Raw genomic sequence first — 26,711 nt, forward strand, 5'->3', positions numbered from 1 at the left:
ATGAAATTATCCAGAGAGAGAGTCTAGTTTGAGAAGAGGAGTGGGTGTAGAATTGAGCCTTGGAGAACCTTCACATTTAATCTTTAGTTAGAGACAGATGGGCCTGTGAGGGAGACCAGGCAGGAAGAAGCGGAGAAATAAAAAGAGAACCAGTGGTACAAAAATAGTGTCAAGGTGTCAAGAGAGCATTGCTCAGAGACTAAGTACGTAAGGACTGAAAATGCCCTTTGCATTCATTAACACAGCAGTCTTCAGTGACACGATGGGGCAGAACCCACACGGGAGTGACTGGAGAGTGGTAAGAGGTGATGAAATAGAAATGGGTTGTCTGAGGTCTGGCTCCCCCAGAAACAGATCCTGAGACAAGAGTTTGACATTAAGTGGTTTATCTGGGAGACAATCTCAGTAAGGGAGAGAGAGGGGAAGTGAGAACGAAAGGGAAAGAAGCAATCGAAGGGTAAGGTACTGAGCATATTAATGCTGTGGGCAACTGTCATTCAGCCCTGCTGGGGATCTCTGGGAGACGATGTAGAACATAACTCAAAGTCATGCTCATTTCACCCAGTTGCTGGGAAGTTTGCATTTTTCCTCCAACCCCCACCCATCATTGGCTGAGGCATATTCCCAAGGGCACGAATTTCCCAATTCTTCTGGTGTGCCCTGCACTAGACTGGAGAGAAGTCTCAAGATGGGTATCCAAGGTGCTTCAAGTAAGATGCCACTGGCCTGTACCAGGAGCTGAGTGTTGAGTGGAGTTGGGGGGGGTCACTGACTGCATCTGCCTCAGCGCAGTGTGGATAACTCAAGAAACTTGGAGATGACGAATAGGAGGGAGATTTGGACTTGGCTGGAGCGAGATATATGGTTAAGAGAGATTATTTTGTTGTTTTAAATGGAGAGATTTAAAAGTTCACAGGAAGGCAATAATGACAGGGAGAGAGTAAGCATACCAAAAAAGAAAAAAAGGATAATCATTTAGACAAGCTGACTCCTCATAACTTGTACCACTGTTGCTAGATACGTCAAGTTGTGTACTCCATAACTTCTTCATTTCCACACCACCTGTAATCATGATTAATCTATACTGATCAGCTGGCAGAAATTTCTGTAAATAAGATCAAAATCATGACATGCATTAAGTGACTTCCGGTACAGTTTTTAATCTAAGACGATCTGCTGAGAGGCTAACTGGGAAGGACTGAAGGATGAGGCATGTTGAGCTGCTTTAGTGGGTATTTCTGTGGGAGAATTTCATTTTCAAATGGAAGTGACGGATCAACATATTCCATACAATGCTATATATATTCTTCTGGGTGACTGAAATATATTAAAAGATGATGTAAGCTGAATCTTTAAATTAGCCTCTTCAATTTACACGGAATTCTTTATTCTAGTTCCACTATTGGGTTGTTCCCCTGCCAAAGTACCTTATGACAGAGCCAGGAAAAGCTTTTAGTCTCTGCTTATTTGCATTCCACTTCTTAAATGTAGCATATATCTAACCAAATCAAATATGAGATTGGCAATTTGCACCATCTCCAACTACTTGCTGAGCTTCAGCATTAAGGTACGTTGTTTTACGGAACAATCATCAAGGTGTGTCCACTAGGGTTTATCTTGGATTTTGATTTTTGTATTTTCATCTCTCTCCTTCCTTCCTCCCTCCCTCCCTCCCTCCCTCCCTTCCTTCCTTTCTTTCTTCAATAATTGTAATAATTATTTGTTGAGTGCTAGTCAATATGATGTGTTCTTTGGATATAATAGTGAATAATAGCAAAAATACAGTAAGTGATTGTATGAATGGAGATCAGCATTCATTCATTCACTTATTATGTCTTCATTATGTGATCCAAGTCACAGAAAACCTAACTAACATAAAGATCTTGTTTACTACATGAAGTCTGTTGGTAGGTGGTCTAGGATTAGCTCTGCAGTGCAATGGTGTCATCAAGGAACATGCTTCTAAACCTTCTTGTCCTTATTGGCCCAGCTCTAAACAGAACATCTTCCCAAGACAGTGTTCAAAGCACTAAGCGGAGGAAGAGGGAAAAGGGCTTTCTCTTTGTGCAGATTTTAACTTCTTTGCTTCCCCAGAATCTCCCCAACAGGGTTCCCATTCCATTTCTTTTGCCAGAACTGTGTCACACTCACACATCAACAGATTGCTAAGCAAAGGAGAACAGGACTGCTGTTATGGTTTAGATTCGTCATGGTTCACCCTCTAGTTCCAGATCCAATTTTTCCCAAGTAAAATTAGGGTTATGATAGCTACGAATAAGGGAGAATGGTGCTGGGTAGACAGCCAAAGATGTCTATCACAGGCTTCATCTTATAAATAGTCTTCTAAACATCATAGTCAATATTTACTGAGAACATTCTACACACACACACACACACACACACACACACACACACGAGGTTCCATAGAGAGATTACTCCTGTGACTGCCATGGATGTTGTCAGCTGCTTCCAACAAAGGAATAGAACCATGGCCTCCTCCTTATTTAGACTACCCTCTTGGGAATACAGTCCTGTTGTGGAGTCCATTGAACAATATTTTCATTGTTGAATCACTGACATGAATAGTAGAGCTCAGCCAAATATCTAGAATATAAGGTCCATTTGACCACAGGGTTAGGAATCTGTCTATAAAATGTCTATACAAAACAACTACACAATACCATTATGTGGCATGAGGAAGATTTAAAATCCCCTTTGCTCTGCTGTCTTTGACTCTCTGAGAAACTGTGTAGAGTCACCACCTCGTTGCATCTTCTGTTGTTTCCGTGATTATCATGGTGTGTACACATTTAATTCGCTAATCATCTTTCTTCATTTTAGTTTTCCCTGGTCATTTCTCCCCTGCTCATCCTTGCATTTTTCTCATCTTTTATCAACCATCTTGGAGCTCCATTCTGTGCCTCATATCTTTTTTCATTTTCCATTTACCAACTTCTAATATGTCAAGAAAGAGTAAGTACAAACACCCACATATATGCTTAATGCAAGGGGGTTTGTTACAGGAACGGAGAGGCTTCAAGTTAATGGAAAAGTGCAGACTTCCCAGATTTCGATCCCCTCCCTACCACTTATGAGTCCTATGATCACGGGAAGATTTCTTAACTTCTCTGGGACTCAGTTTCTTTATCTGAAAAATAGGAATAATACTACTACCAACCACAGAGGGTAGGTGTAATCAAATATGAAAACACAGAAGCACTTAGCATAATCTCCGACACGTAAGTTCTCAATCCTAACTTTTATTATTATGTCTATTAGATAGGAGTGGGATGAGAATTAATGAGGTGTTTTATTTATTCAGTATTGCTTTATTTTGTTCACAAAGAATGAATTCACATATTACTTGTGGAAAAAATTAAGATAAAGAAGAATGAATTTTTAAATAAGTTCTTAAGAACCTGAGAGTTGGATTTAAAATAAATAAATGGTATTCCTTTGAAGAGACTGCCGTTGATAATAAACTGCCTCCCATGACCTCAATATTTTCCATATGTTCGATGCCATTAGTGTTACCTTTACTCTTATTTTAAGGCATGGATAGATGTAGGCTCTGGCTGCCATTGGGCTAAGACTTGAAATAACAAAGCGATTATCTCTTAGAGGAATTTCAATAAGGAACGTATTCTTACATATACAAGTATAATAAAATCGAAACAGTCCCGAGCACTTGATAACACGGAGCTTTTGCTCCAAAAGGGTGTCCCTTCTTGGACTCACCCTCAGGACTATCACGAAGCCAGAATATCTTATACATTTTTTATTACCCATGGTTAGGATAAAACTAATATATAAAATTACTTGATAAGCTCTTTGGTCCTAAGAGAGTGGCACTACTTTCTGACCAGTGCTAAATTCTCATCGGAGTGACCTTGGTCTCAGAATGATTCAAATATGTTGCAAATTGTAAGGGGAACACAGTGTTACAAAGGACTACCATACTTTTTGGTTTTCCTTCCTTATCTTGTTGGCCTGGAGAGTACCTCTGTCAAGTGTTGTGTTTTTCTAGCCCACAGTAGACTGGATGGGAAAAGTGAGACCTGAGAGACAGCGATATACTGGCTCTTCTGATCTGGGTTAGATCAGAAGATACTAACTATAGCCTCTATGGTTAATGTATTCTTTTAAAAATATTTCTATTAAATATCGAGTACATACAAAATAATTTTAAAATTACGTGTGTATGATAAAGAATTCCAAAAATGTGAGCACGTATGAACACTTCCTTCTTTAAAAGTCCCCATTCACCCATTCTCATCCCGTCCTGCCCCTCAGAGATAACCACTGTCTTGAATTCTGTGTTTAACTTTCTCTTGCTTTTCTTTATAATTATCTTTTCTTTATAACTGTTTAATTTCACATGCTTTTGAAGTCTTAAAAATACAATCATCACACTGTCTCCATTCTCCTGGGACAAATATTTTCACTTGACATTATGTTTTGAGATTCATTCACACTTTTATGTGTAGCTGTAACTAATTCCCCTTCGACAGCTCTAGAGGGATCCAAACAAGTGTTAATTATATGGGTGTTGACCGTGCAATACTTTTTAAAAAGTTCTATATTAGCATTTTAGCCTACTTACTAAATGTGGATGTGTATTACATTTCACAATAAGAAGTTTTAACGGTTTGGGGGTAACAAAAAGCAGAACCCAGAGAGATGGGCAGGAGGCACTGGGGAAGGAGGGAAGGAGGGGGCGCAGCTATGGCTTGTGTGGTGGGAGGACCCAGTCCACTCTCCTTGACCTGGACCCAAGTGCCTCAAGTTTCCTAGGTACCCAAGACACGGGGGAGAAATTGTCTCAACATAGGACCCCAGCAATAATCACCCCTGTCCATTCCAGGACAGTGACTCACGCCTGTCTTTTGGTGGTACTACCTGGTGGTCCCAAGGTCTCTGCAGGGTGGAGAGTAACAGTAGCCTCAACTCAAGCACAAAGGGGCCCTAGGTGGCTGCCACAGACATAGGGCGAAAATAAGCTCTAAAATGCGAAAGCAGCAACGTCAGGGATGGAAACAAATTAAAGGCAGAGATCGATGGGCAACGTCTCCCTGATAAAGAAATGTAGAGGTTTTAATATGCTAGTGGGTAAAGCTAGAAGGGAGAGAGGCAATAATAAGCCAAGGTCCAAGCCCCACACCTCTGCCTGTGTAATTTTGTTACACCGCCCACCTTCTGTAATTGTCCTTCCTCAGACTTCTGGCCTGGAAAGCAGCTCTTCCTGGTATTGTGGTCTTCTAGCTCACAGCAGATTGAATGTGAGAAGTGAGACCACACAGATAGCCACGTGTGGCGTTGACTCATTGCCTGACATTTAGCAAGAAGGTAGAAAATGAAGGGTCAAAGCATTCCCTGAGTGGCATGACCTGGGGCAACTGTCACCTATATCAATACTCATAGAAGTTATCTCTGCTTGATTACACAGTGTAAAGATAGATGTTCTCACTGAACGTGACCCTTAATGGAAGCTTAAACCATGTCTGTTACAGTCTACATAAGAAGAGAAGAAAATATATACCTTATTTTATTGATCCCAAGATTTCCCCTCATTTCACATCTCAGAACGTGGATGTAACTGTCCATTTGTGACATAGTTTTATGCGCTCAAGCACGCTCAGATTTGGCTGTGACTATTGATATTGTTATCACTTCAACAGTCACATACATGGAACGTTGGTGTCTCACTTGTATAGCTGCCATTTTTAAAATGGCTTCCGAAGATTCCATTGTGATTTGGGATTGAAATGAACAGTGACTGGGTTCACAGAAAGGCATAAAACTATATAGGGATATGACTTTAATAGTAGAGAAGCAGGGGGAGACCTTCAAGATGACAGAGGAGTAAGATGGGGAGATCACCTTCCTCACCACAAATACATCACAAATACATCTACACGTGGAAGAACTCCTACAGAACAACTACTGAATGCTGGCAGAAGACCTCAGACTTCCCAAAAGGCAAGAAACTCCCCACGTACCTGAGTAGGGCAAAAGAAAAAAAGAATAAACAGAGACAAAAGGATAGGGACGGGACCTGCACCAGTGGGGGGGAGCAGTGAAGGAGGAAAGGTTTCCACACACTAGAAGCCCCTTCGCGGGCAGAGACTGCGGGTGGCGGAGGGGGGAAGCTTTGGAGCCGCGTAGGAGAGCACAGCCACAGGGGTGCGGAGGGCACAGCGGAGAGATTCCCGCACAGAGGATCGGTGCCGACCAGCACTCACCAGCTTGAGAGGCTTGTCTGCTCACCTGCCGGAACGGGCCGGGGCTGGGAGCTGAGGCTCAGGCTTCAGAGGTCAGATCCCAGGGAAAGGACTGGTGTTGGCTGCATGAACACAGCCTGAAGGGGGTTAGTGCGCCACGGCTAGCCGGGAGGGAGTCCGGGGAAAAGTCTGGAACTGCCGAAGAGGCAAGAGACCATTGTTTCGGGGTGCGTGAGGAGAGGGGATTCAGAGCACCAACTAAACAAGCCCCAAGGATGGGCACAAGCTGTGGGTATCGGTGTGACACCAAAACACACCACCGGATGCAGTCCTACCCACCAAAAAGACAAGATCCAGCCTCATCCACCAGAACACTGGGACCAGTCCCCTCCACAACCCACTGAACCAACCTTAGCCACTGGGGACAGACACCAAAAACAACGGGAACTACAAACCTGCAGCCTGTAAAAAGGAGACCCCAAACATAGTAAGTAAGCAAAATGAGAAGACAGAGAAACACAGAGCAGATGAAGGAGCAAGGTAAAAACCCACCAGACCAAACAAAGGAAGAGGAAATAGGCAGTCTACATGAAAAAGAATTCAGAATAATGAAAGTAAAGATGAACCAAAATCTTGGAAATAGAATGGACAAAATGCAAGAAACATTTAACAAGGACCTAGAAGAACTAAACAGCAAACAAACAATGATGAACAACACAACAAATGACATTAAAAATTCTCTAGGAGGAAACAATAGCAGAATAACTGAGGCAGAAGAACGCATAAGTGACCTGGAAGAGAAAATAGTGGAAATAACTACTGCAGAGCAGAAAAAAGAAAAAAGAATGAAAAGAACGGAGGACAGTCTCAGAGACCTCAGGGACAACATTAAATGAACCAACATTGGATTTATAGGGGTCCCAGAAGAAGAAGAGAAAAATAAAGGGACTGAGAAAATACTTGAAGAGATTATAGTTGAAACCTTCCCTGATATGGGAAAGGAAATAGTCAGTCAAGTCCAGGAAGCACAGAGAGTCCCATACAAGATAGATCCAAGGAGAAACAAGGCAAGACACATATTAATCAAACTATCAAAAATTAAATACAAAGAAAAAATATTAAAAGCAGCAAGGGTAAAATAACACACAAGGGAATCCCCATAAGGTTAACAGCTGATCTTTCAGCAGAAACTCCGCAAGCCACAAGGGAGTAGCAGGACATATTGAAAGTGATGAAAGGGAAAAACTTACAACCAAGATTACTCTACCCAGCAAGGATCTCATTCAGATCCAACGGAGAAATTGAAACCATCACAGACAAGCAAAAGCTAAGAGAATTCAGCACCACCAAACCAGCTTTACAACAAATGCTAAAGAAACTTCTCTAGGCAGGAAACACAAGATAAGAAAAAGACCTCCAAAAACAAACCCAAAACAATTAAGAAAATGGTAACAGGAACATACATATCAATAAATACCTTAAATGTACATGGATTAAATGCTCCCACCAAAAGACATAGACTGGCTGGATGGATACAAAAACAAGACCCGTATATATGCTGGCTACAAGAGACCCACTGCAGACCTAGGGACACATACAGACTGAACGTAAGGGGATGGAAAAAGATATTCCATGCAAATGGAAACTAAAAGAAAGCTGGAGTAGAAATTCTCATATCAGACAAAATAGACTTTAAAATAAAGACTATTACAAGAGACAAAGAAGGAAACTAAATAATGATCAAGGGATCCATCCAAGAAGAAGACGTAACAATTGTAAATATTTATGCACCCGACACAGGAGCACCTCAATACATAACGCAAACGCTACCAGCCATAAAAGGGGAAATCAACACAGTAACACAATCATAGTAGGCGACTTTAAAACCCCACTTTCACCAATGGACAGATCATCCAAAATGAAAATAAATAAGAAACACAAGCTTTAAATGACACATTAAACAAGATGGACTTCATCGATATGTATAGGATATTCCATCCAAAAACAGCAGAATACGCTTTCTTCTCAAGTGCTCATGGAACATTCGCCAGTACAGGTCATATCTTGGGTCACAAATCAAGCCTTGGTAAATTTAAGAAAACTGAAATCATATCAAGTATCATTTCTGACCACAACGCTATGAGACTAGATATCGATTACAGGGAAAAAAACTGTAAAAAATTCAAACACATGGAGGCTAAACAATACGCTACTGAAAAACCAAGAGATCACTGAAGAAATCAAAGAGGAAATCAAAAAATACCTAGAAACAAATGACAATGAAAACATGATGACCCAAAATCTATGCGATGCGGCAAAAGCGGTTTTAAGAGGGAAGTTTATAGCAATACAATCCTACCTCAAGAAACAAGAAAAAAGTATATAAAAAAAAAAACCTAACCTTACACCTAAAGCAGTTAGAGAAAGAAGAACAAAAAAACTCCTAAGTTAGCAGAAGGAAAGAAATCATAAAGATCAGATCAGAAATAATGAAAAAGAAATTAAGAAAACAATAGCAAACATCAATAAAACTAAAAGCTGGTTCTTTGAGAAGAAAAACAAAATTGAAAAACCATTAGCCAGACTCATCAAGAAAAAAAGGGAGAAAATTCAAAACAACAGAATTAGAAATGAAAAAGGAGAAGCAACAACTGACACTGCAGAAATACAAAGGATCATGAGAGATTACTACAAGCAACTATATGTCAATAAAATGGATAACCTGGAAGAAATGGACAAATTCTTAGAGAGGCACAACCTTCCGAGACTGAACCAGGAAGAAATAGAAAATATAAACAGACCAATCACAAGCACTGAAATTGAAACTGTGGTTAAAAATCTTCCAACAAACAAAAGCCCAGGACCAGATGGCTTCACAGGCGAATTCTATCAAACATTTAGAGAAGAGCTAATACTCTTCCTCTCAAACTCTTCCAAAATATAGCAGAGGGAGGAACACTCCCAAACTCATTTTATGAGGCCACCATCACTCTGACAGCACAACCGGACAAGGATCTCACAAAGTAAGAAAACTAAAGGCCAGTATCACTGATGAACATAGATGCAAAAATCCTCAACAAAATACTAGCAAACAAAATCCAACAGCACATTAAAAGGATCATACACCATAATCAAGTGGGGTTTTTATCCCAAGAATACAAGGATTCTTCAATATATGCAAATCAATTTGATACACCATATCAACAAATTAAAGAGAAAAACCATATGATCATCTCAATAGATGCAGAGAAAGCTTTTGACAATATTCAACACCCATTTATGATAAAAACCCTCCAGAAAGTAGGCATGGAGGGAACTTTCCTCAACATAATAAAGGCCATACATGACAAACCCAGAGCCAACATCGTTCTCAATGATGAAAAACTGAAACCATTTCCTCTAAGATCAGGAACAAGACAAGGTTATCCACTCTCACTACTATTATTCAACATAGTTTTGGAAGTTTTAGCCACAGCAATCAGAGAAGAAAAGGAATCCAAATTGGAAAAGAAGAAGTAAAACTGTCACTGTTTGCAGATGACATGATACTATACATAGAGAATCCTAAAAATGCTACTGGAAAACTAGTGGAGTTAATCAATGAATTTAGTAAAGTAGCAGGATACAAAATTAATGCACAGAAATCTCTTGCATTCGTATACACTAATCATGAAAAATCTGAAAGAGAAATTAAGGAAACACTCCCATTTACCACTGCAACGAAAAGAACAAAATACCTAGGAATAAACCTACCCAAGGAGATAAAAGACCTGTATGCAGAAAACTATAAGACACTGCTGAAAGAAATTAAAGATGATACCACCAGATGGAGAGATATACCATGTTTTTGGATTGGAAGAATCAACACTGTGAAAATGACTATACTACCCAAAGCAATCTACAGATTCAATGTAATCCCCATCAAACTACCACTGGCATTTTTCACAGAAGTAGAACTAAAAATTTCACAATCTGTATGGAAACACAAACGACCCCAAAGAGCCAAAGCAATCTTGAGAAAGAAAAACAGAGCTGGAGGAATCAGGCTCCCTGACTTCAGACTATACTACAAAGCTACAGTTATCAAAACAGAAGGGTACTGGCACAAAAACAGAAACAAAGATCAACGGAACAGGATAAAAGCCCAGACCTAAACCACACACATATGGTCACCTTATCTTTCATAAAGGAGTCAAGACTATACCATGGAGAAAAGACAGCCTCTTCAATAAGTGGTGCTGGGAAAACTGGACAGCTACATGTAAAAGAATGAAATTAGAACACTCCCTAACATCATACACAAAAATAAACTCAAAATGGATTAAAGACCTTAATGTAAGGCCAGACACTATAAAACTCTCAGAGGAAAACATAGGCAGAACACTCTATGACATAAATCACAGCAAGGTCCCTTTTGACCCACCTCCTAGAGGAACAGAAATAAAAGCAAAAATAAACAAATGGGACCAAATGACACTTAAAAGCTTTTGCACAGCAAATGAAACCATAAGACCAAAAGACGACCCTCAGAATGGGAGAAAATATTTGCAAACAAAGCAACTGACAAAGGATTAATCTCCGAAATATACAAGCAGCTCATGCAGCTCAATATCAACAAAACAAACAACCCAGTCCAAAAATGGGCAGAAGACCTAAAGAGACATTTCTCCAAAGAAGATATACAGATTGCCAACAAGCACATGAAAGGATGCTCAACATCATAATCATTAGAGAAATGCAAATCAAAACTAGAACGAGGTATCACCTCACACCGGTCAGAAGGGCCATGATGAAAAAATCTGCAAACAATAAATGCTGGAGAGGGTGTGGAGAAAAGGGAACACTCTTGCACTGTTGGTGGGAATGTGAATTGATACAGCCACTATGGAGAACAGTATGGAGGTTCCTTACAAAACTAAAAATAGAACTACCATACAACCCAGCAATCCCACTACTGGGCTTATAGCCTGAGAAAACCATAATTCAAAGTGAGTCATGTACCACAATGTTCACTGCAGCACTATTTACAATAGCCAGGACATGGAAGCAACCTAAGTGTCTATCGACAGATAAATGGATAAAGAAGATGTGGCACATATATACAATGGAATATCACTCAGCCATAAAAAGAAACAAAATTGAGTTATTTGTAGTGAGGTGCGTGGACCTAGAGTCTGTCATACAGAGTGAAGTCAGTCAGAAAGAGAAATACAAATATCTTACGCTAACACATATATATGGAATCTAAAAAAAAAAAAAAGTTCTGAGGAACCTAGAGGCAGGACAGGAATACAGACGCAGACGTAGAGAATGGACTTGAGGACACGGGGAGGGGAAAGGGTAAACTGGGACGATGTGAGAGAGTGGCATGGACATATATACACTACCAAACGTAAAACAGATAGCTCGTGGGAAGCAGCCGCATAGCACAGGGAGATCAGCTCGGTGCTTTGTAACCACCTAGAGGGGTGGGATAGGGAGGGTGAGAGGGAGGGAGACGCAAGAGGGAAGAGATAAGGGAACATATGTATAACTGATTCACTTTGTTATAAAGCAGAAACTAACACACCATTGTAAAGCAAGTATACTCCAATAAAGATGTTGAGAAAAAAATAGTAGAGAAGCAAACGTTCATCACCACTGGAGGAATAACTACCTATTCCATGCTTCACACAGAGCTTTGTGGGATTAAAAAGGAAGATGCTCACAAATGAATGAAACTGCATTACATTTTGCTGTTGAGATACAAGGAAAAGCATTGCCTGTCAACACCAAGCCTTGAGACGGAGACTGGAGAAAATGCCAAATTTCTTGGAAAACATGAAAAAGGTTTCGAAGGAACGAGCGCCCACTGTGACCAATTCCTGCAGCACTATCATTAAGGAGCAGAATATCAACATGTCAGAAACTTCTTGCTGACTCTGAACAGAAGCTGACGCTAAACTTGCAGCTACGTTTAGTTTAATAGAGGAAATATAAGAGAATGAGGCAAGTAGGCAGTAGTCACAAAACGCAGTGTTCTTCAACGTGCCACAAAATTATACTGTCAATACTAAAGGTCAAAGAAAGTCTACTGAAAGCACAAGCTTAAATTCAACTCACGAGAAAGCACCGCAGCAATTTAATTGGCAGGGATTTTTCCTCCTTAGTGGCACGTAACGGCGAGTCTTGGCATCTTTGACTTATCACAATACAGTACATCCAGAAAATGTTCCATAAAAACTTCTATACATATTATAAAAAAGATTTTAACAAGTTTTGATAGACAAGCAAGAGACTTGGAAAAATATTTCTAACACAGAGAACAGACAGTGGGTTAGTATAAATAATGCACAAAGCACTCCTAAAAATTGCCCAAAAGGGAAAAACAACCTACCGAAAACAATGGATGAAGAATCTGAAGAGATTTTCCAGAAGGGTAAATCCATTTGGCCGATGAACAGAAATACTAATCTGGATAATACTTTGTAAAGTAACGAGACATCATGTTACACTTACCAGACTGGCAAAAATTTGAAAGAATCATACACTCATTGCTAACAGGCGGAAAGAGTACTTTCAAAATTTGCTTGTGGAAATCTGAATTATGACATTTCTTTTGGAAAGCAATTAGGTAGCATCTATTGTAACTGATATAAATATATACTTTAACCCAGCAGTCCCTTTATTAAAAGACTATCATGCAGAAATAAGAATACTACAAATAAAGGAAGATGTGTTTGTCAAGGGTTGAGGCCGATTGTCAGCAGTGTCCAGTCCCTATATGCTCACTTTATTGCATCATTGCCCACCAGCCTGCCTTGCAACCAACAGACCGTACATACATTTCTTTGCCTGAGAGGGTTGCTGGAGCCTGCTTGGCCATACTTACAAAGTACTAGGGAGTAAATGTTCCCCGGCGGTAGCCCACAACCAATCACTGTTGTGAACTGGTATAAATACCCCAGCTCCCTAACCCTTGGATAGAAAAATCCAGAAGCACGTTTTCTATTACTGGTTCTGAGAGCTCCGCAATGGGATTAGGTTCCAATTGTCCACAGGGACTGCAGTCTGCATAATGCACCCTTCGTGGCTGTCTTCCCTCCCCTGTCTCATTTTCCCACTCCCCTGCCGGGAGTGCCTTCCCACTTTCAAAAAACGATCACACTTAAATCCTAAGGAAGTATGGCATTTTGGTCACATGTTATATGCTGTGGTGGCCAGCAGTTTCACACAGATGCAACCTGACAGTGCTTTGCCACGTGTCACACCTCTTACTTCTTCTTCATGCCCCAAGGTTTCTGCAACACCGTAGCATGAGCCACTCAGAGGAACCCACTTGGCCCTCACGCAAATACAAGGAGAAAGGTATGTGTGGGGATGAACACGTGCAGATCCACCCCTGGCCAGTGGGGTTGGCAACTGAAGGATAAAGGCTCCCTTCTTTGTGCCCTGGGCAGACAGTTCTGAGATGCACCTCCTAAGTCTCCTGGGAGGGGCCTGGGTCATCAAGTACAAGTAGCCTAGAGTAGGAGCTGACTCAATGACACATCTTTGCATTGGCTTTCCTACTTCCCTGATTTACCAACTGACCCCCTCGCCCCGGCCCCAGTCTTCCTCTCCTACATCCTCGGATCAGGTCTCAGATAAACTCTCTGCACACAAGTCTTTTTCTAAGGCTCTGCTTTTGGAAAATCACAGGCTAAAAGATATAGATACCTGTAAATTCTCTCAACTCTGTGATACCTCCATACCATCCATAAAATGTTTCGACAGCATTTCTTTAGCACTGAGAAGAGAAAAAAAAAATCCACAGTAGCACTTTTACTTTAACCTTGCAGAAGAGAAGGATTAACTAGATGGCGTGGAAGAGGTGCCTGTTGCAGAATTAGAGGAGAGGTCTTTGCTAATGGCACTGAGGTTAACTGAGTGATGCAAGTCTCCTGCGTGACCGGACTTCCGGTGAAACGGTGCATTCGAAAGGAAAATACAAATTCTGATAGGGAGCCTGGGGAAAGGCCCCCAGGAAACCTGAAACCTTGTCCATGAGGAAATACAGTGTGGATACATTAGGCTAGTGATTTTTACTAAATATAAGGAACCTTCAGGAAAAAAAGGCTAGATTTACTTTGATTGATGCATTTGGGAATGAAATGCGTGTTTCCCGACGTGCAGTCTCGCCCCTACCTGAAAATCACACTTGGGCCAACTTCATGAAACCTTCCTTCTCACCTGAATGGCATGCTTCCAGTCGAGTGCTAAGTGCCAAGGATGGGGCTGTGACTCAGCATGGGAGAAGTGTTCCAGAAAGGGAGAGGGGAATTATGAATTCCAACTTTGCCTTTTTGGGGGGTTCCTGCTGTGTGTGTTTGTTCTGTGGACTCAGTAAGACAACCTCTGTACAAGAGAAGCTGGTTGTAGAGCAGGAGGGCAGGAGGCTGGTAGGCAACAATGTCCTTTCCCTTCCCTTTCCTCTGGAGTTCTACCGATAGACGTGTATGCTGGGGATCAGGACAAAGGGAGAGGGTTGGCCAATTCTGAGTTTTCCAGATCCAACAGAAGCTGCCAGATGAACTCAGAACAACTCCGTCCTGCTAGGAGGATCTCAACGAGATTATGTCATAACTGGGTCTTAAGACGGCATAAGTCTACAGCTATCTCTCACCTAAATTTCATTTTTCCTCCATAGTATAGAGGTACATACCTCTATGTATACCTCTATGTATTTGGGTACATACACAACACACCAGTAAGGGTAAATTTCAACAGTAGTTTTCACTTCAGAGAAATCAAAATAGTGATTCTTTTTGTTTTAGGTTTTAACCCCAAATTATCATTCTATGGATGTTAGAGTAGATTCCAGAAAAGCCTGAATTTGTCTATTTCCCTACCTTACATTTTGCATCAAGTAGAAATGTAAAATACTGAATAGGTACAATGTATAGGTTGGAAAGAATTAGAAGAGTTCATACAAGGATATGAGAAATTTAAATCTCAAAAATGCATTTGAAAGTGGCACTTCTCAAATAATAGATTGATGTAGCCATGATAATAGCAAATATATTTCTCTCTTTTCATTTAAGCATTTTGTATGTGTTCAGATTATAAGAAAAAAACTGATGGAAAATTGTTAACCTATATTTGATTCCTTTAAGTAAAGTTATTTCCTCTAGAAGGGAGATAGGATAATCTGAAGGAGGTAATTTTGGAAATTTTCATTAAAACAGCGTGGTATATGTCTTCCTATACAACATTATCAGAAGAAAACATTCAATTTAAATGAAATAAGATACTACTACTACACTTTTTCTTGGAAAGATATAAATGCAATCAACAAAATTGAAACGAATTTTTTTTCTGTTTTGCAGACTATCTATAGGTAAGAAAACAAACGTTCCTGTTGAGGGCTGACTGAAACCATAATGAAGATGAGCAAAAATTACAAATATACTATATGTTTGCACAGCTAATTTGGCTTTGCATAAAAATTTAATTGAGAAGTTGAATTCAGATCCCAAAGGTGAATATTTGCACATAAATGTAAAACCCCAAAGAGGTATCCTGTGAAAGAAATGCCACATAATTTTTCACCCCCCCCCAAAATTCAGAGTAATACAAAAATTATCATGGAATGGCCCTTTTTTTGTTTGTTTTCTCGGCCGCATCGCGCCACATGCGGGATCTTGGTTCCCTGACCAGGGATTGAACCCGCGCCCCCTGCAATGGAAGTGTGGAGTCTTAACCACTGGACTGCCAGGGAAGTCCTGGAATGACACTTTTAATTCAGAAAGAGAACAATCTTTCCCAAGAGACTTCAAAGCTGCCACAACCTTCTGGAATTTTGAGGGCTTCACCACAACATGCTCCTGGAAGCATCTACATAGTTTCAACAGAGGTACTGGGGAGCAGAGAGCAGACAGAGAAAGAAGAGATGACTGATGTATTTTTAATTGATTCCTATGGCTACAGAGAGAATTCGCCCAATACTGGTAATTCAGTAGACTCTGGAAGTCCTACTCATCCTGAATCCCAGCCCACATGCCATTTTCCCAGTGATCCCAGGCCATGACAATCAGTGTCACTCCCTTCCCTGCCCACAACCGCCAGGGTGCTAACTTTCAAAACCACTTAACGAGGCCTGGGGGTTTACACAAACCACACCAGGCAGGTTTTGTGGTAGGGGTAGACGCTGTGGCCTGGCACTAAACGTGGTCAGGTACAGGAGTGCTCGACTGAGCTGTCAGAAGAGATTTGGCCACCAGGCATGGACGGCGTTCAAGGGCAAGATGACCTCCAGCTTTAGCTCAGGCAAATGTTCACACCCAGGGAAGAGGTGAAGTAATCTGTGCTCTCCCTGGTGGACGGAGCCCTTCTCGCGTGACCCTGGCCCTTGGTCTTTGGAAGAGCCCATGGTCAATCATCTGAGAGTATGTTCACGGTAACTGTGCCTTATCCAATGACAAGAAACGTGGTTTAGTGAGTATTGTCAGGGAGGACAAGACCAGGCTCTGGTTTTTAAAGAAAAGCTGAGAACCAGACAGACTACTGGCAGAGGAAATGTAAATAGACAGCAAAGCAGAAGCACAGCACTGCTCTGAGATGTGCAGAACATAGAGGCTGGGGAGAAGGAGGAACTCGGGTCAGGAACTCAGCTGCCAACAGTTAGACAACGGGGAGGAGGAGTGAGCCACCAGAGAGAGGAAGGGGGCCCTGTGATCTGCACTCATTCAATAATAGCAGAGGCTTTACAGGGACAATGATGGAACCTGCAGGGAACTTCCAGATCAGCCTCATGACTTAGGTGCCTAAGTATTTCCCCTCTGAGCCTGGATCACTCTGGGAAGCAGGACCGAGATGATCAGCCCACAGACCAGTGCATAAAGCTTCCAGGGAGATGGGGAAGACGGAGGCAGGTCCTCAATTATACTTCAGTTCACCCCACGTTAAAGCTTCTCATGTATGTCTCATCTACAATGATTAGTTCACGGAGGGAAGGAGGAGCACCTGGCCTAACTCACGTGTGCATCTCTCCATGGCACCTACCATGGTACAGGCTCTATGCACAGTAGGTGCTCCAAGGATATTTATAGTGGCAGGTGTAATTTTGAGTGGGATTATGCAGATTTCTTGTCTGTAGCAGCCCATCAATCAGGATGACAGGTGTTAAGATGGAGGAGCAGGTAAAAGGTGCCTAGGACCAGAACCTCTTCCACCCAGTGGAGTACTTATGAGACCGTCCACTCTATCACCCATTGGGGTCACCATCCAGGGCCCAAGAGTAAGCTCCTTCTTATGTCATCAACATCTACTGCACAGCGATGGCAACTAACACACATTCCTTCTCTCAATACGTGTTGACACAGCTAAACTCTAGGGCTACCGTAGTGAAAAAGACAAAATCCTGCTCTTGTAGAACTTAGTTTAATGAAGGGAAATAAGGGCATTAAAAATAATCACAAAATAATTGATGGCACTTGTGAAAAGGGCTGCAAAGTAGAGATGCAAGGTCATATGGAATCTCTCACAGGGCATTTTCTGAAGCTGTGAGAGGTTGCTTGGCCCAAACAGGAGAGTGCTGGAGTGTCAGTTTCCCAGGGCAACCTTCAGAAGGGATGCTGCAGCCTCACCACCCATGGAAAGGGCAATTGTGAGCCTTATTCTGCATGATCCCTCAGAGGGCCCGTGGTGGGACTGGGCCTCAGTGGCCTCCCAGGGGTCTAATGACTCATTAACACGCCATTTGGATTTTTCTCCCTCTATGTCTCACTGCTCATTTTTTCCATGATGCCTCCTGGGATAGGGCTGCCAGAAAAAACACAGGACAGTTCAATTTTTTTTTTTTTACTAAAAATACTTTAAAAAGTATTCACTGTTTATCTGAAATGCAAATTGAATGGGGCATTCCATATTTATTTGCTAAATCTGGAAACCCTAACCTGGGAACCAGTCTCCAATCACCAACCTCTTTCTCAAGTTCTTGGTTTGAGCTCTATTTTGAGGGGGAACACAAACTAAGACAAGCACTGACATCTAAAGGAAGGTCAGCAAAAGAAACAGAGTGGCCTGGCAGCCGGGAGGAAACACAGGGGAGCGATGGTCTGGAAGCGAAGTGGACACTGTTTCACGGAGGCATGCTTATCACCTGCCAGGATTTGTCAGTGATGCCAGGCTCTGCCAGGATGCTAAGAATTTTCATGGCTTATCTCAGTTCCTCCCACACAGCCCCGTGGGATAGGTAATGTTCACCCCCCTCTTCAGAGGTGAGGACCAAAGTGCACAGAGGTTAATTAACTGGGCGTGAGTCGCATAGTTGCGCAGGAGAGAAAAGTCATTCTGGTCCCCCGATCTAAGCTGATATCCCTCCATTGTGCTCCTAGGTGGCCCCAGGCCTTTATTAAGGACTCATCCCTCCAGCCTTCAGCTCTTAACTCACAGTACGAGGTAGTTCACTCAGGGGAATATGGAGGCAAAAGGACTTGTAATTAATAATACAATTAAGAATAGTCAACCTCTGAATAGTCATGCCACAGGGAAAGAGGTCTGTTTGTTTATTTATTTACTTGTCTTAAAACTTTTTATTGGAAAATTTCAAATATATCCAAAAGTAGAGAAAATAATATAAGCCCTCACGTCACTCACTCGGCTTCAAAAATTGTCATCATTCTGTCCTTCTTTCATCCCTCCCCTCGCTCAAATATTTTAAAGCAAATCTCAGTCAACGTACTATTTCACAGGCGAATACCTCACTGGGAACAGATAAGGACTTTTGAAACAAAAACTAGCCATAATGCCAGTCTCAAACTCAACAAAATAGAAAATTTCTTCATATCATCTGTAGTAGGCTGAATAATGGCCCCAAAGATATTAGGTCTTATGCCTACAACTTGTAAATGTTACCTCATAAGGGAAAAAAGTCTTTGCAGATGTGATTAAGTTAAGGATCTTGAGATGGGGAGAGGATCCTGGGTGATCTGGATCAGCCCTTACTGTAATCACAATTGTCAGTACAAGAGGAAGGCGGAGGGAGATTTGACACGGAAGGCGGAAGGCTACGTGACAATGGAAGCAGAGATTTGAAGATGCTACTGTTGGCTTTGAAGATGGAGGAAAGGGGCCATGAAGGTATATAGCTCTAGAATCTGGAAAATGCAAGAAAACAGATTTTCCCCTAGAACTTCCAGAGGGAGCCTGGTCCTGCTGACGTTTTGGTTTAAGTTCAGTGAAGATGACCTCGGACTAGCTAATTTTAGAACATTTTCATCACCCCTCCCCCCCGCAAAGAAACCTTATAAACCATTATTTTAAATGCCATTTTTGTCAAATCTACAGAGTAAGGCATACTTATAGGAGTGTAGCTTACGGTTCTGCCCCTTACGTCTTTCCCCCACTCTTCCTATAGGTAACCTCCTTTGTAAAAGTTTTTGTTTAAACCCTGTTTTTCTTACTATAAACAAATATGTGTAGATAGTCTTCTCATCCTTTTTAGTTAAAATTTATTATTTATATTTTAGTTATATATATATATATATTTTTTTTTTTTTTACACCATGCTTTTTTCACTTGATAATATACTCTGGCAGTCATTCCAAAGTAATACTAGAGATATACCATGTTCGTTTTCACAGCTGTACTATTCTCTGTTATGTGGGTGTATCCTAGTTTACTCTACCAATCTCCTAATGATGGGCATTTGGATGTTTCTAAGTTTTTTGCTATTATAAACAGAGCTGCAATAAATAATCTTGGGCACATATTTTTTTCATATTTTTGCTAGTGTATACATGAGATAGATTCTTAGAAGTGGGGTTGCTGAGCCCTATTTAAACAACACAAAACTTCTACTCTTGTCAAAGCTAGTTTATTTAGTTTTTCCATGCTCACTCAACTTCCTTTGGAGATCTTACTGAAAGGCTGTTTATGGACAAATAATCAATATTTGAATACTAGTTTCAAATCACAGCAAAATCCGGGCTTACATTGTTTTATATTAAAACAGAACCATGTTCATTAGTGACGGTGCTGGCCATTCTAAAAATGACATATCATGGAGCATTTGGGGTTTGAATACTCCAAGGATACCATGGATTTACTTTGACTTGTTTTTTCTGGAAAAGAGAGAATGTCCTGGTATGAGGAGCTGATCTAAAGTTCTATGGGGATTCCCTGGAGGTCGAGTGGTTAGGACCCCGTGCTTTCACTACTGAGGGCCCGGGTTCGATCCCAGGTCGGGGAACTAAGACCTCGCGAGCTGTGTGGTGAGGCCAAAAAAAAAAAAAAGGCACTTCTGCTACAATTGTCAGTGAATCTCCTCCACGTGCATGTCTTTGGATTAGAAAACAAAAAACAAACAAAAAATAAAGTTCCGATAGCATTTGTATCACGTCCATAAGTAGCACTTAAATAAAGTCTGAGCTTTCTTCATTTCTTATCTATTCTTATGGATACACAACTCATTAGCCTGCCTGTTCACATTATTTCTTTTCTAGAAATGGAAAACATTTCATTCCTTTACAACTCTCAGATACTCAACTGTGCAGACAACAAAAGTACCAAAATCATGTATTATTCAGATGACATTCAAAGGGACCCTGTAGCAAAATCATTCTACTAGCCCGTGAACTAGCGGAGCAAATTCACCTTGGAGCAACATGCACATTTGCAAGTTTCTCTGAGAACACTTTGTTCTTATTCCTCACCTTTATGAACAATAGCTATGAGCTCTTTCAAATCACACTGTTATTTCTCATAACCTCCCTGTACAGCTTCGGCAGGTGAAAATTACAATAGTGAAATTTCCCAGATGGAGACAGACAAATGCCCACTACATTAACCATGCAAGATAGATTAGATTTCAACTTCTTCGTAATGACTAAGACTCGGCCAACAGCTTAGGAGAAAAGAAAAAAATTCCCCCACCCCCATGCTTTCCTCACCTATCCTCGCAAGACTGATGTTACAATGCCTAATAGCTTTCTTTGTTGTCCCAGGCAAAAGCAGTGAGTGATCAACCATCCTCTTTCCACTTCAGTGTTGATAGGATATAAGAAGCCATTTTACCAGTATGATTACTTAGTTTTTTAAAGTCTATTTTATGCCAACACTTTGGCCTGAATTATTTCATTCAAAGCACACTAACTAAAAAGAAGGGCTTGGAGTCTGTCCGACAAAGGCTGGAATTTAACTCAATCAATGCCTCTGAGTCCCTGCCAAATTCCCCCAACTCTCTGAGTGTCACTGTCTTATGCATAAATCAGGGCTAACAGGGCACACCTCACAGGATATAATGATATGACCCAAGATTGAATAATATAATGTATGTAAAAGTCTTAACTCTAGACATCACACTTGGTAGGCACTCAGTATGTGAGAGTGTTTCATGTTGTTATTCATATTTGTAATTTGCAGGCCTGAGGGTTAAATTAGTTTAAAGAATTTGGTTAGGGACCCCCTGCGTAGTGAAGAATTAACCTTACCCAAAAGAAGTCTCACCTTTATCCTTGACTACTGGGAAGTGATCTCTACCCCTTGGAATGTCATGCCTGGTTGGAATATCTTTGTTTGCTTTGGGACGTTGGTCACAAGATAGTCAAGTAATAAGATTTATGATGGGAGCTTTGGACCACGAGGTATCAATTCTACCTCTGGAAGGGCTCTCAAAAATAAGGACAGCCACATGGGTAGTAACTGATCAGGCCCCAATAAAAACTCTGGACACTAAAGCTTGAGTGAGCTTCCCTGTAATACTTCATATGTATTGTCATACATTAATGCCAGGAAAGTAACACTGTCAATGACTCCCATGAGGAGAGAACAAAGGAAGCTCGACATGTGGTACGTTCCCTGATCTCTGCCCTATGCAATCAAAACCACAATGAACTATCACCTCTCACCTGTTAGGACTGCTATCATAAAAAGACAACAAGTGTTGGCAAGGATGTAGAGAAACTGGAAGCCTTATACACTCTTTGTGGGAATGCAAAATGATGTAACCGTTACGGAAAACGTTATGGAGGTTCTGCAAAAAATTAAAAATAGTACTACTGTATGATCTAGAAATTCTACTTCCAGATATATAACCAAAAGAATGGAAATTGGGGCTTCCCTGGTGGCGCAGTGGTTGAGAGCCCGCCTGCCGATGCAGGGGACATGGGTTCATGCCCCGGTCCGGGAAAATCCCACATGCCGCGGAGCGGCTGGGCCCGTGAGCCACGGCCGCTGAGTCTGCGCATCCAGAGCCTGTGCTCCGCAATGGGAGAGGCCACAACAGTGAGAGGCCCGCATGCCACAAAAAAAAAGAATTGAAATTGGGATCTTGTAGAGATATTAATACTCTCATGTTCTTTTTTTTTAAGTATTTTTTTTCAAATTAATTAATTTTGCTTTTTGGCTGCATTGGGTCTTTGTTGCTGCGTGTGAGCTTTCTCTAGTTGCGGCAAGTGGTGGCTACTCTTCGTTGCGGTGCGCAGACTCCTCGTTGCAGTGGCTTCTCTTGTTGCAGAGCATGGGCTCATGGCACGTGGGCTTCAGTAGTTGTGGCACGCAGGCTCAGTAGTTGTGGCTCATGGGCTCTAGAGCACAGGCTCAGTTGTCGCGGCGCACGGGCTTAGTCGCTCCGTGGCATGTGGGATCCTCCTGGACCAGGGATCAAACCCATGTCCCCTGCATTGGCAGGCAGTTTCTTAACCACCGCGCCACGAGGGAAGTCCCAATACTCTCATGTTCTTTGCAGCACTATTCACAACAGCCAAGAGGTAGAAACAACCTAAATGTTGACTGACAGATGAATAGATTTTAAAATGTGGCATGTACATACAATGGAATATTATTCGATCTTAAAAAAGAAGGAAATTCTGCGATATGTGACAACATGGATAAGCACTGAGGATACTATGCTGAGTGAAGTAAGCCGGTCACAGAAGGACAAACTGTATGATCCACTTATATGAGGTGTGTAAGATAACCAAACCCACAGAGTCAGGGGATGGAATGGTGGTTGCCTGCGGCTGGAGGGAAGCTAGGAATTGGTAATCAATGGGTATAAAGTTTCAGTTATGCAAAATGAGTAAGTTCTAGAGAACTGCTATACAACACTGTGCCCATAGTTAATAACACTGTACTGTACTCTTACGTTAGGTTTTCTTACTATAATAAAATACTATTTTAAGAAATTGTAGAAAAATATTGTGTTTCAATGAACAACGATGCATTGTCTAGAGCTCCCCCTGCCCAGGTATCAGATTCTAGCCTTTCACTGTCTGAGCTATTTCACAATTCTGTAAACCATAGTTAAGTGATACCAATGTAAAATCATTCTTATGGGCGTGCGAATTCTGTCCTCTCTGATAGAGGTCTGACTTCTTTGACCCTTGTGGAAAAACCAGTTTTGTGTCCATTTGTACACTCAATTAAATATTTCTTTTTTGCATATAAATTTGTGCTTTTTTTTTTACTTTGCCCTTGAAATGGCTTTCTCGTGAGTTAAATAATACCTTTAGCACATGTTTATTTTTATATCTGTATGGGAGTCATGATTTTACCATTTTCTGAAAATTATCTTTGAGTATGCAGAGTATGCTTTTGGGGGGGTACCCCTAAAGGCGAGTGACCATCATTCTTATTGATGGTTACACACACCTTATGGTGTGTTGATTGGGGAAAAATGAGAACTTGACCTTAGCAAAATATCATAACTTGTTAAAGTGGAAATTTACTGATTACAGCTGGTAGCCATCCAATTTCAATTCTTTTTGGTAACAATTTCTGACATTTTCTGTGGTGAGTACCCTTCTGCCATTCCAAGTCCATTGATTTTTATGTGAAGGTGACTCCACCCCAGTTCCAGAGATCGACATGGGAATGCAGGTCTAAGCCAGATAGAGAACAGAGTATAGTGGTTTCTATTGGGGGCTGGAGCAAAACTACCTAAGTTTGACTTTCAATTCTACCACTTATTAGCTCTGGGACATAGTCTTTCTATGCCTCATTTTTTTTCCTCAGTGAAGTAGACAAAATAATAATGCCTATCACATGGGAAAAGTGCTTGGAACCAAGCCTGACACAAACTGAGTACTCAATAAATGTTCATTTTTATTATTCTTCCATAAACCTGCCCACAGTGCTTGCGTCCGGGATGAGCCCATGACCCTCACTAGAGGTTGAGTCAGTGAGAATGAGGAGAGATACAAAAAGAACAACTCCTGCCGACAAGGTTGGACTTCCTGGATTTACCAGTTGACTGACTGTGAAGCCAAACTGACCTTTGCACTTTTCATCTTCATGAGTCAGTTTGGTCCCTTTTGGGTACTAAGCCAGCTTGACTTGGGTTTTCTATCACTTGCAATCAGAAGATCCTAACCGATTCGGGAGCCACAGATGAAATATCTTTGGGATCCATATCGCAAAATCTTTTCTAGTATCTCTGCAACTGCATTACTGAGGTGATTACTCGCATGTAAAGCCTGGTCCACTCACCACTTTCCATTGCTGGGGAGCACAGGAGGGAGGGAGACTGCATCAATGACCCAACAGGAAATCCAACTCTCAATTTAGGATAATTTGAGAGAATCTGTTTACAAAGAGATTATATATAAAGCTGTGGAGAGAGTGTCACAGGACCACAAGGAACAGGCGGAGCACTGGGCTGGGTGCAGGGCAGCCACTGCCACTCACAGGCCTACAGGATGCGTGAGATTTAGAATACAGAAAGCTGAGAGAACCGTATGGAGAAAGCCACTTATGAAAGAACACTGACCTTCAGTGGAGGTCCAGGAGAGAACCAGAGGAAAAACAAAACCAAACCCTGATTTCGTTCTCCTCCTTCCCCCAGCCTCTTGCCAAGCTCCTCATTAACTAAATTGGAAGAAAGATGGCAGAAAGCAGAGGAGGAAAAGATGGAGTATGGATCTGGAGAGGCAACGAGAAGATTCCAGTCCAAGGAGCCTGGTGAAGCTGTGCTGGTTCAGACTCTCTCAACAACTCAAAGAAAGTTAAGCTCTTCCATATTTGATTCTATGATAAGATTTCCTGATGAGTTCATTGAAACTGCCAATTTGGGGGTCCTACAGGGATCATGTTTTAGACTAACCATCCCCTAGAAAACAATGATGAAATTGAAGTTGTCCAAAGGGAAACAGCGATCATAAAAATAACTTCAGTAGGGCTTCCCTGGTGGCGCAGTGGTTGAGAGTCCGCCTGCCGATGCAGGGGACACGGGTTCGTGCCCCAGTCAGGGAGGATCCACGTGCCGCGGAGCGGCTGGGCCCGTGAGCCATGGCCGCTGGGCCTGCGCGTCCGGAGCCTGTGCTCTGCGACGGGAGAGGCCACAACAATGAGAGGCCTGCGTACCGCAAAAAACAAAAACAAAAACAAAAAAACTTCAGTAAATGAAAAGTTTTATCCCTGCAAATGCTTTATAAGGAAACCAGTTAAATTAAGCATGGTATACAGTATAAGCAAAACTGAATACCACGCAGCCATGCAGAAAACTGAGATGGATTTATGTGCTAATGGGGCTATCGCTAAACTATGCTGTCGTGTGTAAAAGCTACGTACATGAAAATCTACACAGTGTGGTCCCTTTTGGGTAAAAACAAAGAATAAAAAAGAATTTGATATATTTTCACTACATTTTCTTTTGTCCTATTTGAAATTTTTTCTACATTCAAGTCTTACCACTTCCACAAACTAAAACAAAAAAACATGGAAAAAACCCTAAAGACTGATAAGAACCAACTGTGAGTCATTAAAAGATCATCTGTACATCAGTGCTTTTCAAACATAAATGTTCATACAAATTACCTGCGGATCTTGCTAAAATGCAGGTTCTAATATAATACAGTAGGTTTGAGATGGGACCTGAGATGTTACATCCCTAACAAGCTTCCACAAGACCCTGATGCCTCTTATCTGTGGAGCATACTTTAAGGAACAAGGTTCTAGACCAAGGATCGGCAAACTTTTCTCTGTAAAGGGCCAGACAGTGAAAACTTCAGGCTTTGCAGACTGAAGTCTGAAGTCTGTCACAACTCTGCCTTTGTAGCACAAATGCAGCCACAGACAATATGAAGACAAATGGGTGGCAGCCGGATTTGGCCCACAGTCCAGTGTGTTAAACCCTGCTCTAGACTATTAATAATAGCAATGATATTTATTGTGTCATGGGTTTTCTGCAAAATGCCTGTTATGGGTTAAATTCTGTCTTCGCTAAAATATATGTTGAATTTCTAACCCTCGTACCTGTGAATGTGACCTTATTTAGAACTAGGGTCTTTGCAGATGTAAAGGATTAGGGTGGGCCCGCCCTAGTCCAATATGACTGGTTTGTTGTAAGAGGAAAATTTGGACACAGACACAGATGGAAGATGGCCACGTGAAGATGGAGTTCCATTGCCATAAGCCAAGGAATGCCTGGGGCAACCAGAAGCTGGAAGACAAGGAAGGATGCTTCCCTAGAAGATTCGGGGAGGGGGAGCATAGCCCTACCAACACCTTGATTTCAGACTTCCAGCCTCA

This window comes from Phocoena phocoena, chromosome X, assembly GCF_963924675.1.
Source record: "Phocoena phocoena chromosome X, mPhoPho1.1, whole genome shotgun sequence".
Taxonomy (NCBI): domain Eukaryota; kingdom Metazoa; phylum Chordata; class Mammalia; order Artiodactyla; family Phocoenidae; genus Phocoena; species Phocoena phocoena.